The 6,389-nt window shown below is 34.5% G+C and overlaps 1 long non-coding RNA gene across 1 annotated transcript; it reads left to right on the top strand.

Moving 5' to 3' along the window:
* Positions 1 to 6,156, top strand: LOC147077133 (uncharacterized). Its single transcript, XR_015069768.1, has 3 exons — positions 1 to 126; positions 2,590 to 2,649; positions 6,059 to 6,156. It is a non-coding gene; the product is annotated as an uncharacterized LOC147077133 (long non-coding RNA).
* The last annotated feature ends 233 nt before the right edge of the window (positions 6,157 to 6,389 follow it).

Here is a 6,389-nt window from a genome sequence, read left to right as displayed (position 1 = left end):
GGCGAATCTGACGTTGACGATAATCATGGGTTTGATGTACCTATAATTAGTAATTATCCAAATAATCAGGACTTACTTATTCACGTAAAGCAAGAGAATGATGCCGATGACAGCTGCAATTTTGAGGTTAGTTTTCATATTATTATCATTAAGTACCTACTTTTTACATACCATCTCGTGAGAAATAGGCAATATATAGGTAGTTTATATTGATCTACGTTTATTAACTTATCTTATTTGTAAGCTATATGTACCAAAATTCAAGTCTAGTCTAAATTGGATGAATTACTTAGGTCTTTTATATTTCTGATATCAGAAGAGTTACCTACGTTTTGTTTAGTTGCTATAGTTGGAGTGACACAATAATTTGAAAAAAATTCTTCGATATCTTTATTTTAAAATATTTTCCTTTCGATAATTCGTTAAATGATTATTTTCCGACTGCCTTTCTACAAAGGCATGCTTACCTTTCACTCATGCATTACTTTTCACTCTCTTGAATCTCGTAGGTCACTGAGACATTTTTGCCTGTTCTCGCGAGGAATGGTTTCTAATCCTGCGCATATATTCTATACACAAGCCTGCTTTCGGCCTCTACGGCAGCTATCTAGGGTAGGTTTGTATCGAAGTATTACCATTTATTGTAACAATTACAATAAGTTAGCCACCTAAACAGTCAAAACTGTCTATATCGCTCTAAAATTTAGCACGGCCAAGAAAAGTGCTGTTAAAATATAGCACTTATTGTGATTGTTACAATAAGTTCTAATACTTCGATACAAACCTACTGTAGATAGCTGCCGTAACGACCGAAAGCAGTCTTGTGTATAGAATAGATGCGCTGGTATCCTAAATAATTTGAATTTACACGCGCCTGTCAATTACCTACGTATTGTTATTTTAATTTAATAATACGCATTTTTTTGTAGTAGGTACTTTTTTCACTTTTAATCAATAGATTAGGACCGGTTTCGTCCGCCACAGAGGGACATTTTCAACTGCTGCAACAAAAAAAATGCGTTTTATTAAATTAAAACAACAATACAATGCAGTTCTACCATGCATTGACAGTTAACAAAATAAAAGAAATTACCTACGTGGTTACAGCCATGATCTATTCTAATTAGGAACCGTTTCCTCGTGTTAAGCCTATCAGGCACCATTAGCGAGCGATGCAAGAATAGTCAACACGCTCCCCAAGAATGGAGTGACGTGCTATGTATTTTGTTTTCGAAATTATAGTTTCCTGTATAAAGTTGTATGTTTTATTTATATATTATATTTAATACTATTGTGAGGGTAATATTTGTTATAATGTAGGTACCTTAATCACGTGCTGTGAGCGTCGTTAATTAATATAGATTAATTAATTGAGTTAGCATTTACTTGGTAGAATTCCATTTTACAAGAAATGAAAATATAATTAAAATTAAATTCATGTCAATCTCGAACACTGTAATTTTGATAAATTTTGATATCCATCAAAAAACCCACTTAGGGTTTTCAAAGTATTAATAATATTACAATTAATAATAAGTGTACAAATTCATAATATTGCTGGAACGAGAAAGATAATGTATTCTGTTTCTATCTATACACGTGTAGTATTTAAGCAAGGGCAAGCGGCCTATCTGAATAGTCTTGATAATGGTGTTACAACCGAAATAGCTATTGACAAACCTTTTTTAAAAACCTGTAGAATTTAATATTAATTATATTTTCATTTCTTGTAATATAGATTTGTTATGTCGACAATCTTTTGTTTTCTTAAATAAATACAATTACAATATTTGTTAATCATCATCAGCCTGAATCTATCCACTGCTGGATGAAGGCCTCTTCAAGTTGCTTCCACTTCTCTCGGTCCTGTGCATTGCGTTGCCACGTACTTCCGCAGAACTTTATCATTTCATCGATCCAGCGGCCTCTAGGTCTACCTTGTGGACGTTTTGTACTTCTTGGATACCACTGGATGACTAGATTTGTCCAACGATTGTCTCTTCTTCGAGCTATGTGTCCAGCCCATCTCCATTTAAGGCTTTTAATAAACTCTATTACATCGCAAACCCTTGTCTGCTTCCTTATCCACTCATTCCTCTTTTTGTCCTTTCGCGTTATGCCCAGCATGCACCTCTCCATACCACGTTGTGCTACTCTAAGTTTCTGGATCTCTCTTTTACTTAGGGTCCATGTTTCACACGCATATGTCATCACGGGAAGCATACACTGGTTGAACACTTTGCGCTTTAGGCACAGTGGAAGGTCACTTTTGAAGACATTATTCAGGCGGCCAAAAGCACTCCAGCCTAGCTTTACTCTGCGAATAATTTCATCAAATATATATCCATCTATAGATACTTGTTGTCCCAGATAGATGTAGCTTTTCACCTGTTCGTACAATTATATATACATATATACAATTATATTATGTTCATTTGTTAATACAATTATATAAAATAGGCCAATAATATTTCACCGAACACCTGAATTGTCAATTTGATTTATTGAAGTATGTATATAATATATTAAATTTATTTCATTAGGTACGAATATAATATTTTCAATATCAACATAATCTTTTGTTATTAGATTGATGTCAAACCTGAACTGGAAAGCTGCAATACGTCACTGCTCCACAATACCTTAAAGGTAGGTAATTTACCTATATTTTTTATGTTTAGCTAGGTATATTATGCATGTCATTGTCTTCTTTCCAGTATACAAAATATGCACCAGATAAATATGTCATAACAGCCAAAGCGATTCGGCTGCTGGAATATTCTAGAGTTTCTTTAGCGGCATGACTTCGAAAAAAGACCCACATATGGCGCTGGTTATTAACTGGACATCGCAAGCGCTATGCAGACGAATTAGTATTTAATTATATGCTTACTCCGTAATTTTTTTCTCAGTCTTACAGGCTGTCTGACAAAATCTGACCCTTTTGATCATACAGGTTCTTTATTTTGAAACTGAGCACCTTACTTACACTATCGAGATTCTTTCTAGTGTTAAGTGTGGTTATCTCGTTCTCAAATGCGATACCTACCTGAACTGAACTAATTCTTTGACAATTTCATTTGGTTATTTGGTCGAGCGAGTCATCTTATTTTGTTAATTTATTTTCGTGTACCGTTTGAAGTATTTTCCGTTATTGTTGATTAATCTCTTTGAACGCTGGATAAATACTTCAACCTTAAGTGTTAATAAACTATCCTACAATATTGGATAATATTTGTCTTTTGAAGAAAATAATACATTTATTTACTTCGCAATGTTATGGCGTGTGGGCATTTACAAGTGCCTCACTTTAAAACCGTTTATCAAATATATTCAGAGCTCGGTGCAGAACCATACTTAGGCGCGTAAGTCCGTAAGATAGGCGCCTAACTTTACGTAGTTGATTTCGACGACCTACGTTCAATGAGATAAAACATAATACATAGGTACCAACCTCATGTTTCATAGCATGGAATTCCCTGACGAATGGAAAAGCATATTTATACATTTTATTAATAAACCTAATTCGGATAGCTTAAGACCTATTGCACTGACCTCATGTGTCTGCAAAATCTTAGAAATCATGGTCGCAAATAGATTTCGCTGGTGGCTGGAAAGAGGAAAATTATCCCAGATACACAAACCGGATTCAGGAAAGGTTTTTCCTGTGCGGATAACCTAACAAATGTTGCAATGTATATTGAAGAATCTTTTAATGAAAAAAAACATACGCTAGGTATTTTTTTGGACGTGATTGGAGCCTTCAATAACGTTCAATCAGATATTCTCGTTGAAATATTGGCACAAATAGGGTGCCCCTTTAAACTTGTTAAATTCTGTTTTTTTCTTGTCTACGAGAGATTAATCTATACTAATTCAAACATAGATCTTCCGAGGACACTGTATAAAGACGTTCCTCAAGGAGGAATTTTAAGTCCGCTGTTTTACATTATATACGTTAGCCACATTGTTCGCAATATACCGAAAGCTATAACAGTCTCCCAATTTGCAGACGATATATCTTTGTTCCTTAAAACTAAAGACCCCAATCAGGATAAAAATATAATGGAATGTGCACTAGAAACAATTAGAAATAATCTATTTAAACTGGGTTTGGATCTATCTCCGGAGAAAACGGTATTTGTACATTTCAACAAAAACAAAATACTGCCGGGAGAATTTCAAATTAAATTGAATGATATGATGATTAAATCAACTGACTCAGCCAAATTTCTAGGTATTTATTTCGACTTCAAGCTTTCTTTTGATAAACATGTCAATTACATTGCCCAGAAAGTCAATAGAGCCACCAACATTATAAAGTTCCTCAGAGGTGCTTGGTGGGGATCACACCCTTCCACTCTAATAACTTTCTATAAAAGCTACATCAGATCCATAATGGACTATGGAAGCTATATTTACTTCCCAAAAAATAAAGGAGCAAAGCTACAGTTAGAACGACTACAGAACCAAGCTATCAGATTGGCTCTTGGCCTAAGAAAAAGTACACCTACTAACATACTACTTGCCGAAGCCAAGATAACATTACTAGAAAAAAGATCTAAATTTCTATGTAAAAACTTCTTGGTAAAATGTATGTCAAACCGTACTTCTAATACGAGATACAATGTCAACAGATTTCTACAAACAACTATAACGCGAGATCGTACTCCGAAGAGATTTCAAATTTTAAAAGAAAGTATCCAAGCTGTAAATTGTATTGATCATCTGATTTTAAAAAGAGACTTTTACAACTTTTTTAATTATACCTATGAGGATATTATATATAACGTTTTAACTAATACAAAAATAGGAATGGAGCTATCGCACTCCGACTCTCCCGACTTATTATTCAAGTCCAAATTTAGCAATCAAAATGTAGTCCAAATTTTTACGGATGGAAGCAAAATTCCCGATTCACCTTCAGTAGGTGTAGCAGTGTTCTTCCCCCAATCCAACACGTCGGTTGCCAAAAGTGTCCACAGATTCACTTCCATCTATACAGCAGAGTGCTTAGCCTTATGCGAAGCCACTAAAATTGCACTTAATTACAAAAATAAAAATATCAACATTTTCACTGACTCCTTAAGTCTGATTCACTCGCTCGAAAATCCAAATTTCAGCATCAAAACTAATGACTACATTCTTAATATTAGAACCAACATTTCCAAATTTAGCAATAGTAACGAACACGGTACAAATATACAGATATACTGGATTCCAGCACATAAAGGAATTAATGGCAATGAAATTGCTGATGAAAAAAATCTGTAAAATACCCATCAGAAAATATAAGAATTCCATACACAGATTTTAAAGCCCAGTTTAAACAAACAATGAGCGAAAATAACGGTAAATATTTAGAAAATCTTGGGAAAGAAAAGGGAACACACTACTATCAAAACTTTTATAGTAGATCTCCTAAAACTTGGTTTAGTAAACATTGTAAAATAAAGCGAGATGTAATAGTGACAATAGCTAGAAGCAGGACAGGGCATTACAGTCTCAACGAATCATTGTACAAAATTAAAGTGGTAGATAGCCCTCAGTGTCAGTGTGGACATCCCACTCAAGATCTTAACCACATTGTCTGGCAATGTGATGCCTATGACGAGGAGAGAGAAGTGTTATTGAATAAGTTGGGGAAATGCAGGTTATACCCTCCTTTTACGATTAATTCGTTCCTGGCAAAACCAAATATTTCAGTTATGAAAATTGTACATGAATTTCTCCAAAAATGTAACGTAAATGTCTAGTGTATAGTGTAACAAAAATGTAATTCTGTATCATTAATAATGTAACTATTTATGCCTATCGTTAAAAAAAAAATGTATGTATACTTTTGTAAACCATTGTAAAGCAGAATAGCCTTCCATTCAGAGAAGAGCTCAATTGCTTCCAAATAAAGAAAAAAAAAAAAAAACATAGGTACCTAGTTCTTATAAGAATGCCAAGTGGAAGAGAGAAAGAACATAATATGTAACGTGTTTTTCTTGTTAGAACGGCTGCTTAACATGAGTCGTGAGAGTTCTTTAAGTTAATTGTATTTCATTTTCAGAATTACCCGGTAGACGTCACCAAGGTAAAGTCTGAAATGATTTTCAAGTCGGACGACTCAGATGAAGATAAAAAGCGTCCATTGAAATATAATGAACCAGTAGCCGGATGTTCGTATTCTGAACGCCAGTCAGTGGGCCAGGTATCAGTTTCATTCTTATATTACTTACTAACTTGTATAAAATTAGCCAGTGATTGTGGTATCCATATGCTCCAAGGCTCGTTTCACATGGGACACGGGTGTCTCAAGACGCTTCATTTACACATAAATGAATGGGCGCGTTCAGACGAAGACACTATTGTATCACGCCACGGACACAGCATCCTGCCGC

This window comes from Rhyacophila brunnea, unplaced genomic scaffold (genome assembly GCF_057557595.1).
Source record: "Rhyacophila brunnea isolate RB1 unplaced genomic scaffold, BYU_Rbru_1.0 scaffold_13, whole genome shotgun sequence".
NCBI classification, from domain to species: Eukaryota; Metazoa; Arthropoda; class Insecta; order Trichoptera; family Rhyacophilidae; genus Rhyacophila; species Rhyacophila brunnea.
The sequence above is the reverse complement of the archived record's forward strand: the minus strand, read 5'-3'. Positions and strand labels throughout refer to the sequence as shown.